Raw genomic sequence first — 11,560 nt, forward strand, 5'->3', positions numbered from 1 at the left:
GGAAGGAAGGAAGGAAGGAAGGAAGGAAGGAAGGAAGGAAGGAAGGAAGGAAGGAAGGAGGAAAGAAAGAAAGAATTCAGGCTCTGTAGGGGGAAAATGATATTCAAAGGAAAGACATGCATTGTCTATACACACAGTTAACATTCTCTTTGGAGCTAATCAAGAAGGAGGACTCTGGCTAAATGCTCAAACCCCATACAGAAAGGCAAAGAGGATGGACATCAGAAGAAGGAAAAAATAGGGATCAGGACAGGAGCCTGCCACAGAGGGCCCCTGAAAGGCTCTACCCTGCAGGGTATCAAAGCAGATGCTGAGACTTATGACCAAGCTTTGGAAAGAGTGCAGGGAATTTCATTAAAGAAGTAGAAAATAATAAGACCTGGAGAGGGCAGGAGCTCCACAAGGACAGCAACAGATCCAAAAAATCTGGCACAGGGGTCTTTTCTGAGACTGATGCTCCAAACAAGGACCATTGATGGAGATAACCTAGAACCCCTGCACAGATGTTGCCCATGGCAGTGCAGTGTCCAAGTGGGTTCCATGGTAATGGGAGCAGGGCCTGTCTCTGACATGAACTGATTGGCCTGCTCTTTGGTCACCTCCCTCTGAGGGGGAGCAACCTTACCAGGCCATAGAGGAAGACAGTGCAGCCACTCCTGATGAGACCTGATAGACTAAGATCAAAAGTAAGGAGAGCAAGACCTCCCCTATCAGTGGACTTGGGAGGGGCATGTGTGGAGAAGGGGGAGACAGGATGGGATTGGGAGGGGAGGAGGGAGCCATGGGGGGGACGCAAATGAATAAAGTATAATTAATAAAAATTAAAATAAAAAATGGAAAAAAACCATTCTCTTGGGCCCTTCCTTTCAGTGTTTTGATATGATGCAGGGTTTTGTTCTTCGCCCAGGCTGACCCTCAGCTATCAGTCCTGGCCCATCCTCACAGGTGCCCCGATTATAGAACTGTGCCACCATCCTGGCCAGAATTAAAATTCTATGGGAGCTATTTTATGTCTCTGTAAGTTGTAAATTACTGATAACAATGAAAAAATCATTCCTCCCCATAGAAATGCAAATTCTAAGAGAAAATCGGTTACCATTCCCCAGAATAGAGAAGCCAGGACTCTCTTCTGTGGTTTTTAAGATAAATTCATTTCTTATTTTGTGTATATGAGTATTTGGCTGCACATGTATGTCCACCACATGCTTGTCTAGTGCTCACAGAGCCAAGAGAAGAATCAGAGCTCTCCAGTCTGGAGTCTGGGAACCCAACCTGGGTCGCTTGCAAAAACATCTAGCCATCTGAGCCATCTCTCCAGGCCTTCTGTTGCACTTCTTAAACTTTTTAAACATCTACTAATTCCTACTGACAGGCTAAATAAGGTCCTCATTTTATATTTCTATGGGACATTTTTTTTTTCCTTTTATAAATTCTCATTTAACTGCTGCAAATGATGGGGTAATTTAACTAGGGCACTAACCAGGGAAACTACAAAAAAAAAAAAATGAGAGGAAGACAGAGCTGTATCAACAAGAGGACATCAGCCATGGTCTCCTGTGTTCTCCTCTGAAATTAAGAAGTTATCCAGTAATTTTCTTTAATTATTATTCTCACCATTATATTGGAGTCTAGAAAGAAATGATTGAAGGACAGACTGGTGTGGTGCCACACAGCTGTAACACCAGAATTTAGGAGGCTGAGGCCAGAGGATTCAAAGTTTAAGTCCAGGTGCTGTGCAACCCTGCCTCAAAGACAAACAGCATCATTAAAAGCTGATGATAAGTTCCTGGAAGTAAGGTCAAAGCAGAACATCAGGAACGAAGTCCAACAGCTAGGAAGGAAGATTAAGTTCAAGGCTGTTGTTGCAATAGGAAAGACAGACCAATGAAACAAAGAGTGAATAAGAATGTTTAAAAAAAAAAAAAAAACCCTAAGTTTCCAGGGCTAGAGAGACGATGGCTCAGCATTTAAGAGGACTTCCTGCTCTTTGAGAGGACCTGACTTCAGCACTGTCTGATGGCTCACAGCCACCGTAAGTCTGTCTCCTGGGAATCCAATGCCTTCCTCTGGCCACCTCAGGTACAGGTAGGTACATAGAGATACACATATACACATGATTTTAAATTAATGAAAATAAATCTTTAAAAGCTTGAGGTGGGGGAGGGCTGGGGAATTGGTAGAGTGTTTGCCGCAGAAACATGAGGGGATACAAGGTTAACCAATCAGATTCCATATTAAAAAAAAAAAAAAAAAAGGCAAGCACAGGCCTGCATGCCTGTCATCTTAATGCTGGGGACCCTGGAGCTGGGAGGTTCAATCTGAGCCCTTGTCTAAAACAACAAGGTGGAGATGATTGAGGAAGGTACTCAGGGTTGGCCTCTGACCTTCACAGGCAAATCCACACACATGCATGTGCCCTCCTCAGCACATACACACACATAGCTGTGGGAATCGCCTGTACCTTACAGAAAGGAAAGGAAATGTTCCCTTATCTTTCCAACAGCAGTGGCCTTACAGCCAGGAGCAAGACTCTAAAATTAGGCACAGCGCACAGACTGGGGGCACAGGGGCGCTCCTTGATTGCTGCATTTCAAAGATCCTTGAAAATTACAGTCCTAGTCCTGGCTAGAGGCAGCCAGAGACTATTTACATCTCAAAGAGTCAGAGAAAGAATTTACAATTACAATTTTTCATGTGTAAATGCCCTAAAAAAGGGGAGGTCAGGGGCTGGGAATTAGGGAGAAGCCCATACAAAATTTAACTGAAGCTGCAGGCAACACGAAGGCCACGTTGCAATATCTATATCACCATTTCATCATCGCTATTTCACAGGAGCTTGAAGTTAGCAAAGGCATCTCATCCATCTGCTCATTTTCATCTCCATAAGCATTAAGATTCATTCTGCAGATGACTTAACTAACAGTTCAAAAGGTCAAGCCATTGGCCTCGGGTCTCAAGTTCTCAAAAGACTACCCAGATTTGCACTCCAACACCTGACTTTGAGTTCAGTCCATTTGAAATGCCAGTACACCATGCATGGTGGTACACATCTGTAATCCCAGCACTCAGGGAGGCAGAGGCAGACAGATCCCTGTGAGTTCAAGTACAACCCGGTCTACAAAGTGAGTCCAGGACAGCCAAGGCTACACAGAGAAACCCTGTCTCAAAAATAAATAAAGTCAGTATATGCCATTGATGCCACCCCAACTCTGCCATGCTGAGCTCACTGCTGACTAGGGTCCCTCAAATCTCACTCTAGTTATGAAATAAAACATTGGAGTTTCACAGAAAGCTGTGTGAGTTTGCTGTGGTATCTTTCAAGAAAACAGAAACCAGGGTGCTGAAGAGATGGCTCCGTGCTTAAAAGTGCTTGCTGCTCTTGTAGAAGACTAGGGTTGCGCTCTCAACACTGGCTTCGGGAATTTACCTTGGGCAACTCCATCTTCAGGGATCTGACGCCCTCTACTGGCCTCCAGGAGCACCCACACACATGTGCACATAAAGACACACACACACAAACAAATAAATAAATAAATAAATAAATAAATAAATAAATAAATAAATAAATAAATAAATAGATAGATAGATAGATATTTTTTTTAAGAAAAAAAAATAGAAACCATGAATTGTTGAACACTCTATAACCCCAGAATTAGGAACCTGAATGAAGAAAGATTAAAAAGTGACCTTGGCTAGCAAGTTCCAGGCCAGCCTGGGCTACATGAGAAAAAAAAGTAATAATAATAAATGAAACAGTCAATGACGTGGTGTGAGGCCTCTCAGTTTTAGATACACGTATGCTTTCTGTCTCTTGGTTATCCTGGGTTGAATCAGTCAGTGGGGCGGCGTTGTAGGGATAGCAGAAAGAACACTGATCCCTCAGAAAACATTCAGGGTCAGCATTACCTTGTAAGACAAAAAGGAACTTTCCGGGTGTCGTCAGCCTAAGGAATCTTGAAAAGATAACCCCAGGTTCTCTAAGTGAGATCAAACTGCAACCACATGTTCATTAAACAAGGGAAGTACAGGGGATTACACAGAGAAGAGACCCTGATGTAAGGATAGACTAGGAAAACAGGTGAAGATCCTGGCCTTCATATTGATACTACCACAGCCAGAGACTGGCAGCAGGTAGCGGAAGCTGAAAGAGACAAAGAATTCTCCCCTAGGACTCCAAGTTAAAGCCCTTCTCCACCTGGACCTTGGCCCAGTAATACTGATTTCTAACCTCTGGCTTCCACAACGGCAAGAGAGTGCATTTCTGTTGTTTTAAGCCACCAAGTTCTTGTTAATTTGTGACAGTAGCCACAGAAAACACATGTGATATTGGTACCAAGAAGTACAGTAAAATGTGCACATAAAAATGTGTAAGTGACTTTAGATTTTAGTGATGGGTAGAGGCTGGAGGAATTTAAGGCACATGGTACATAGAGAGCTTCAAACAGACTGCTGACAGAAGTGTGGACATTAAAGGCCCTGCTGGTGGAAAGGAATGAGAAGCCCAGATACTAGGAATGTGCTCAGACGTCAGAGCACTTGCCTAGCACACACAAAGATCTGTACTTGGTCCCCAGTGCTGTATAACCTGGCATGGTGGTGCACGTCTATAATCCCAACACTCAAGAGGTGGAGGAACAAGAGGATCAGAAGTTTGAGGCCATGTCTCAAAAAGGGGGAAGGGCAGGAGCCTAATAGAGAAAGCCTAGGTCATCATTGAGACTGTGTGCATCGCTACAAAAAGACTGTTATAGAATGATGCTCAGAGGACTCAAACAGGATACTAGAAGCTGGCACCTCACTAAACTGTGACCTACCATTGTGCAGAAAGCAGAACTTGTAAATGATGAGTGTGGATGGTTTAGCTAAATAATTTGTTAAGATTTATTGTTACTTATGTGCACGGGTTTACATGAGTGTATGTCACATCTGTGCAGGTGCCCTCAGAGGCCAGAAGAGGGCATCAGAGGTCCTGAGGCTGGGTTACGGATAGTTGTAAGCCACACAACGTGGGTGCTGACACTTGAGCCCGAGTCTTCCAGGAGAGCAGCAAGCATTCTTAACCGCTGAACAGCCTCTCAAGCCCTAGCTAAGGAGTTTGTTTGTTTGTTTGTTTGTTTGTTTGTTTGTTTGTTTTTAAGCAAAGTGTTAAAGATATAAACTGGTTTATTTATTATTATTATTATTATTATTATTATTATTATTATTATTTACACTGAAATGCTAGAGGAAACACACGGAATAAAGATTCATTGCAGGAATGAATGAGTTGGAATATTCTCAGCTTATCCGATTGTAAAAGATGCTGAAGTGAGCTGACTGTTGGGAAAACAGAGTCTGGAAAGAAGTCCAGAAATAGGGCTGGGAAACTTCCGCTAGCGCTGAAAGAGATCCAGTGCAAGGAGAGGAAAGTTGGAGACTTGAAGCAATGGCAGTAAGTTGGTTCAGGGTGTTTCTGTGGTAAGCCAGCAATCTATGTGATGAAAGTGTTTCACTTAGCACGAAACACTGATGCTTCCATTAAAAAAAAAAAAAAAAAAAAAAATGAATCTTTTGCAAGGGTAATTAGATGTAAGGATCCAGAGACTAGCATCTAATTCGTGTGGCAACTATGAATTTGAGGTGATTGACGAAATGTTTAAAAGCCCTGATGCTGGAGGTCGTTATGGAAGAGACTGAAGAGCTGAAAGAAGAAATGTTTAAAAACTAAGTAAAGGGAATTGGGGGCCTAGCTCAGTTGGTACAGTGCTTGCCAGCACACAGAAAGCATAAACCAGAGGCGGAGGCACACCCTTATAACCTCAGGACTCAGCAGGCGAAGACAGGAGGATCAGAAGTTCAAGGTCATTCTTAGCTACATAGTGAGTTCAAGGCTAGTCCAGCTACATGGGACCCTATCTCAAAAAGTAAAAATTAATGGAACTTCCATAATTAAAACTCTAGAAAAAAAAAAAAAAAGGAGCAGCAAAAGAGACTGAGAAAGAGTGGGGTGGGGGGTAAAGCCAAAAGAATATAGCTTTCTGATAAGTCAAGAAAGAAAGTATTTCAAAGAAGATTATTTAAATAAATAAATAAATATACACACAAATAAGACAGTGAATAACAGCAGAGCCAACTCCCACACACACACAGGCACGCACCACTTGCATGAGCACACACACACACACACACACACACACTGGATTTAGTGCTCTGGAGTCATGAGAGCTATTGATAGGGACATTCGACAATGGATACAGATACATGTCAGATATGTTGGCTTCAGAGAAGATTCAAGACAGAATTTGAAGACAGGGTACAAGAGAAATAAAATCAATTTGACTGGAAAGTTGATTGATTTTGCTTTTTAAAACTTTCACAAATTTGGCCAGAATGGGTTGTTTACTAATTTAAAAGAAAGAAATTTTGCTAAGAGACAGAAGACTGCCAGAGATGGTGAGGAAACGGCCATGGCCACGGTTGTTCAATTAAAGAGTTTGTAATTAAAGGAAGGGCGGTGAGTACATGGCTACTCAAGATCTGAAGGGAATGCAAATGCCACGGCTTTGATCTCCTCAGGCTGTGAGGTAACATGAAGAGGGAAGTGAGGGGCTGGGGTAGTGAGGGGCTGGGGTAGTGAGGGGCTGGGGTAGTGAGGGGCTGGGGTAGTGAGGGGCTGGGGTAGTGAGGGGCTGGGGTAGTGAGGGCTGGGGTAGTGGGAACTGGGATGAGTGGGCTGGAGTTCTTGAGAGGTTGAGAAGGAGGTAAACAAGCACATAGGTAAACAATTCCTACATGCAGCCAAGAGCAAGATGGCTGGGAGAGCCTCCGCCTTCCTCAAGAATGCCTGGGTGAAGGAGCCGGTGCTGGTGGTGCCCTTCTCTGTCTGGGGCCTCGCTATAATTATGCCTGTGATCAGCCCCTGAGTATGCAGGCATGATCCACTGGGCCACACCCTGCAACTACCCAGTGCCTGTGCGAGACGATGGGAACACGCCCCATGTGCCCAGCCACCCCCAGGATCCTCGGGGCCAAGCCTGGAATGGCTGAAGAACCTGTGACTACTCCTGCTGATGGCAGAGAGCCCTTCCCTGTTGCCCTCCAATAAAAATGTGAAAACCAAAAGAAGAAGAAAAAGAAGAGGAATTCCTACAGTTGGGAGTTCGACAAGTAACATATACACACACATACACACGTGTGCACACACACTTTTTTTTTTTTTTTTTTTAAAGAAAGCAGAGGTATGGAGACCGCTCATAGGTGAAGCCCTTTCCATGCAAGTGTGAGGTCTTGAATTCTGATCTCCGGCATAAAAACCTGAAAATGTCCCGTGCCCGTAATCCAGGGGCTCAGGAGGCAGACATAGGAAGATGCCAGGGTCTCACCAGCAGCTTGCCTAGACAAGCAGAGTACTTCTCATTTCCTTCCAAGACAGACCTTGTCTCAAAACATCATCGGTCTACGCAGATGAAAGTGCCTGGTTGTTTGAACTCAGTTCCTAGAAAGCTCGGTCAGATGGAAGGAGAGGGCTGGTGCCACGGAGCGTCCCGTGACCTCCACCTGAGCCCTGTGACCACAGACCACACACTAAAAATAATTTTTAAAGGAAATTAGAAAATTCCCCTGGAACCAAATCTGAGACACATCGTTTGTTTCCTGGGCCTAGGTGTCTACTCTGAAAATACTATATAGCACGTCACGGTGTCGCTGTTTTATAGGTGACAGGCCTAAGGCTAATTAACTCTACCAAGGTTTCTGGCTGTAAGCAGCAGGCATGGCGACGGAGCAGCCACCTTCCTTCTAATCCCCTCTCCTTCCTCCTTGCCTGCCTATATTGCTGTCAGTCAGCAGCCTTGTGAGGCAAGGAGGAACCGAATTTTTAAACGTATTGACCCTGACCTAGTGATAAATGGCTCCGTATTTCATTCTAATAAAGCTGGTAAGTGAACAGACGGCCTAGCCAAGGCTGCACTTGATGGTTGAGGAGCAGGCCGTAGAGAACTGAAAGATAAAGGCGCTTGCTTCACTCCTCTTCTTTCTGCCGTCGCATCATGCTTCTGAGCCACTAACGGCTGGTGCTAGCAGGCGTCCCAAGACTTTAGTGGGACCTTAACCAGCCCACAAGCCTTGCTCTAATCAGCGGGAGGAGAGGGTGCTCTCAGGGGCTGTATGGTTTCTCGTGGGCTATGCTCCATGCCTTGCTACCCCTTCCAGCTCTCACATCACAGGCACCACTTCCGTGTCTCTCTCACATGCTCTTCTTTCAGTGGCACCAGTGGCTGTGTTTGCAGAACACAGATGCTGTGTCCATAGGCCAAGACAAAGCCAGTCTTGCCCATTTATTCACTGTTGCAATTGAAATCATAACCACCAAGGGACTGGTATTGGCCTACTGTGTTCTCTGGTTGAACTTATACCTTTGTATCTGGATTGAGCCCATTATCAACGACTAAAAATGCCAGAATTGTAGAATATCAACACTGGAAGGAGCTTCTTAAATTTTTACCTCTTGTGTGGGAAATACACACAGCAATTCTCATAGGAATATCAGAGGGCAAGTTCTGAGCATCATTTCTCTCTCTACACTATGTAGACCTTGGAGGCAGAACTGGGGCTGTCAGGCTTAGTGGCAAATTCTTTAGCCTGCTAAGCCATCTTGCCAGCCCGGAAATGACATTTTTTTAAGGTCACCGTATGTACCAAATAGATGGATCTATCCTAAAACTGTTCAAAGCAGTCCTCCATAATCCTTGATTGCGTTCCAGAATCCTGGGGCATTATCCTATTCAAAAGCCTAGGGTTGGCGAGATGGCTCAGTCAGTAAAGCACTTGCCATTGTCAGTAAAGCTCAGTCAGTAAAGCACGTTGCAAGCACGGCAACCTGGGTTCAGTGCCCAGAATCCACATAGAAAGCTACACTTGAATCACATGTCTGTAACCCCAGTGCTGAGAGAGCAGCACACAGAATCACTGGGGCTTGCTGGCCAGGCAGCATGGCCAAGCTGGTAAACTCCAGGTTCAGTAAGAGAAACTGTCTCAAAAGTAAATTAGTGAAAAAGCTGAGAACGATCAAGAAGGACTAACACCAACACTTAGCTTCCACAGTAAGAGGTGCACATGAGCATCCAAACTCCTACCACCACACACGTCAAAAATAATAATAATAAACAATGAGAGAGCCCATATGTTCTTCCGGAAGCCAGGAGGCACCTTTTACTTTGAGCTAGACTCTGCCTGTCTGGAATTACGATACACCCGTGGTAGCAGACAAGGGCTGGAGCAATGACTCAATGGTAAAAGCACTTGAGAGACTTGCAGAGAGCCTGAGTTCTGTTCCCAGCATCCACATGGTGTCTCACAAACTAGCATGGCGGATCACAGTCCAGTGCTCTCTTCTGACCTCCAAGAACACTGCATGTATGCGATACACATACATACATGCAGGCAAACATGTACACATAAAGTATAACTTTTTATCTCAAAAATAAAAGGAAAGAAATGTCAAACATGACCAACATGAGTTAAAACATCTCATCGAGACCAACTCAGCCACTTAGTGTCTCAGTAGCTGGGTGATTGTCTACACTCTAGGTAAATTTACTCTTAGGATCCCTGTGTTCTGATCAGCTGTAGATATAACATGTTCAACGAGAAACCTAAGAAATAGCGAGGTGTGGTAGTGCACACCTTTAATCCCAGCACTTGGGAGGCAGAAGTGCTTGGACTTCCGTGAGTTTGTTCCAGGCCACTGAAGGCAACACAGTGAGACCTTGTCCCCAAAACCAAGAAAAGGAAAGAAGATAAGGAGAGAGAGAAAGAGAGAGAGAGAGAGAGAGAGAGAGATCTAAGGAAAGATTGTTTCATTCAAATACAAGAAAGAAACAAAAATCCTAGAAGGAAAATGCCAGAAGAGGATTGATAATTTCACTTTATATGGCCATTTCCTACAAGTGCAAAAAAAAAAGGTCACTTAGCAGGATCTAGTAAGCAGTTGTTTTAAATTAAATTATTTGTTAAAATTAAGATGAGCTCTGGGTTTTTAAAACAAAGTGAATTCACTGTAGCAAATGAGATCTGAGAAAATAAATAAATGAATGAATGAACACTACTGAGAACGCAGTTAACGTGCCTGCATTCCTGTGCTACCTGCTTGTGACGGGGAGGAAAGAAGGTTGCAAACTGTTCGTTAATAGGTTTGCACACGATGGTAGGGAAACCGTAATACAGATTTTCTTTTGAATTTTCCAATTTGTGCTATTTTCCTCTAATAACTTCTGCTCCGATGATTGTATATCGATCTTCACTGCCTGTTATTTTTTCCTAAATGCTCTATTTGTACGTTGGTAGGGGGACGGCGCTCTGTGAAGACAAATCCGAATTCTCATCAAATCAGCTCATCTTCTCTCGGCATGCCCTTCTGTCAAAATAACTCCAGGATTTTTTTTTTTTTTTTTGCTATGAATATTCAGGGATTGGCTTGCTTTTCCTTCATATTTGATCTTTATTTCTGCCTTGAGTCATTTCACAGTTAATTAATTTCTCTACCTTCCAAATAAGAAGAAAGACAAGATAATGTAAGCCATTCTAGTAGTGCGGAAGGAGGAAAAACAGAGAACCAGGCTGATGTTCGGAATCGTAATGATATTCAGACATCCCCCGATCCCTGTCTGTTACCTTCGGCTCTTCTGGTGGTATGAGAGACAGACCTTTGACCTGCTTAGATCCAACTATGTCATGCCTGGCCGCATATGTCGATAACACCATCAAGTGCCGTGTGGTTCCAAGAGCCTTGCTTCCCCGATCTAAGAATCTTAGGTCTATTTGCTGGCCACTTCCTTCATGCCCTCACAGTATATATCCCTTTTCTTAAAATGTCTTCATGGGGCGGGGAGGGGGAAGAGGGGGAGGTTTGCTGGAGAGATGGCTCATGGCTCAGAGGTTGAGAGCACATACTGCTCATAAAGAGGATCCAAGAGTTCAGGTCCCCAGAATCCATCTTGTAACCACCTATAACTCAAAATCCAGAGGACATGACGCTTTTGTCCTCTGCAGGAATCTGCATTCGTGTGCACATACATGTATGCAAACTCATACACGTGCACATAATTTGTGTGTGTGTGTGCGTGTCTTCTTTTTTTAACTTTTATTAATTATACTTTATTCACTTTGTATCCCCCCATAAACCCCTCCTTCCTCCCCTCCTAATCCCACCTTCCTTCCCCCTTCTTCACACATGCCCCTCCCCAAATCCACTGATAGGGGAGGTCCCCCTCTCCTTCCTTCTGATCTTAGTCTATCAGATATCATCAGGAGTAGCTGCATTGTCATTTTCTGTGGCCTGGTAAGGCGGCTCCCCGCTCAGGGGGAAGTGAATGTGCACATAGGAAAATTAAAAATACAGACCCCACTTGTCTAAGCACTGGAGAGGCAGAAATGGGAGATCCTAGATCATGTGTATAGACTGTCTTCCAACATACTTAGAAGTTTGAGGCCAGTGAGGAATGTTTATTCAGAAAGAAAGAGAGAGAGAGAGAGAGAGAAAGAAAGAAAGAAAGAAAGAAAGAAAGAAAGAAAGAAAGAAAGA

The 11,560-nt window shown here is 44.0% G+C and overlaps 1 pseudogene; it reads left to right on the forward strand.

Annotated features, from left to right (window-relative positions):
- The first annotated feature begins 6,788 nt into the window (after window positions 1-6,788).
- Window positions 6,789-7,037, forward strand: LOC129685732 (NADH dehydrogenase [ubiquinone] 1 alpha subcomplex subunit 3-like; annotated as a pseudogene).
- The last annotated feature ends 4,523 nt before the right edge of the window (window positions 7,038-11,560 follow it).

Source organism: Psammomys obesus, unplaced genomic scaffold (assembly GCF_907164565.1).
Source record: "Psammomys obesus unplaced genomic scaffold, mPsaObe1.curated_primary_1811, whole genome shotgun sequence".
In the NCBI taxonomy this organism is placed as follows: domain Eukaryota; kingdom Metazoa; phylum Chordata; class Mammalia; order Rodentia; family Muridae; genus Psammomys; species Psammomys obesus.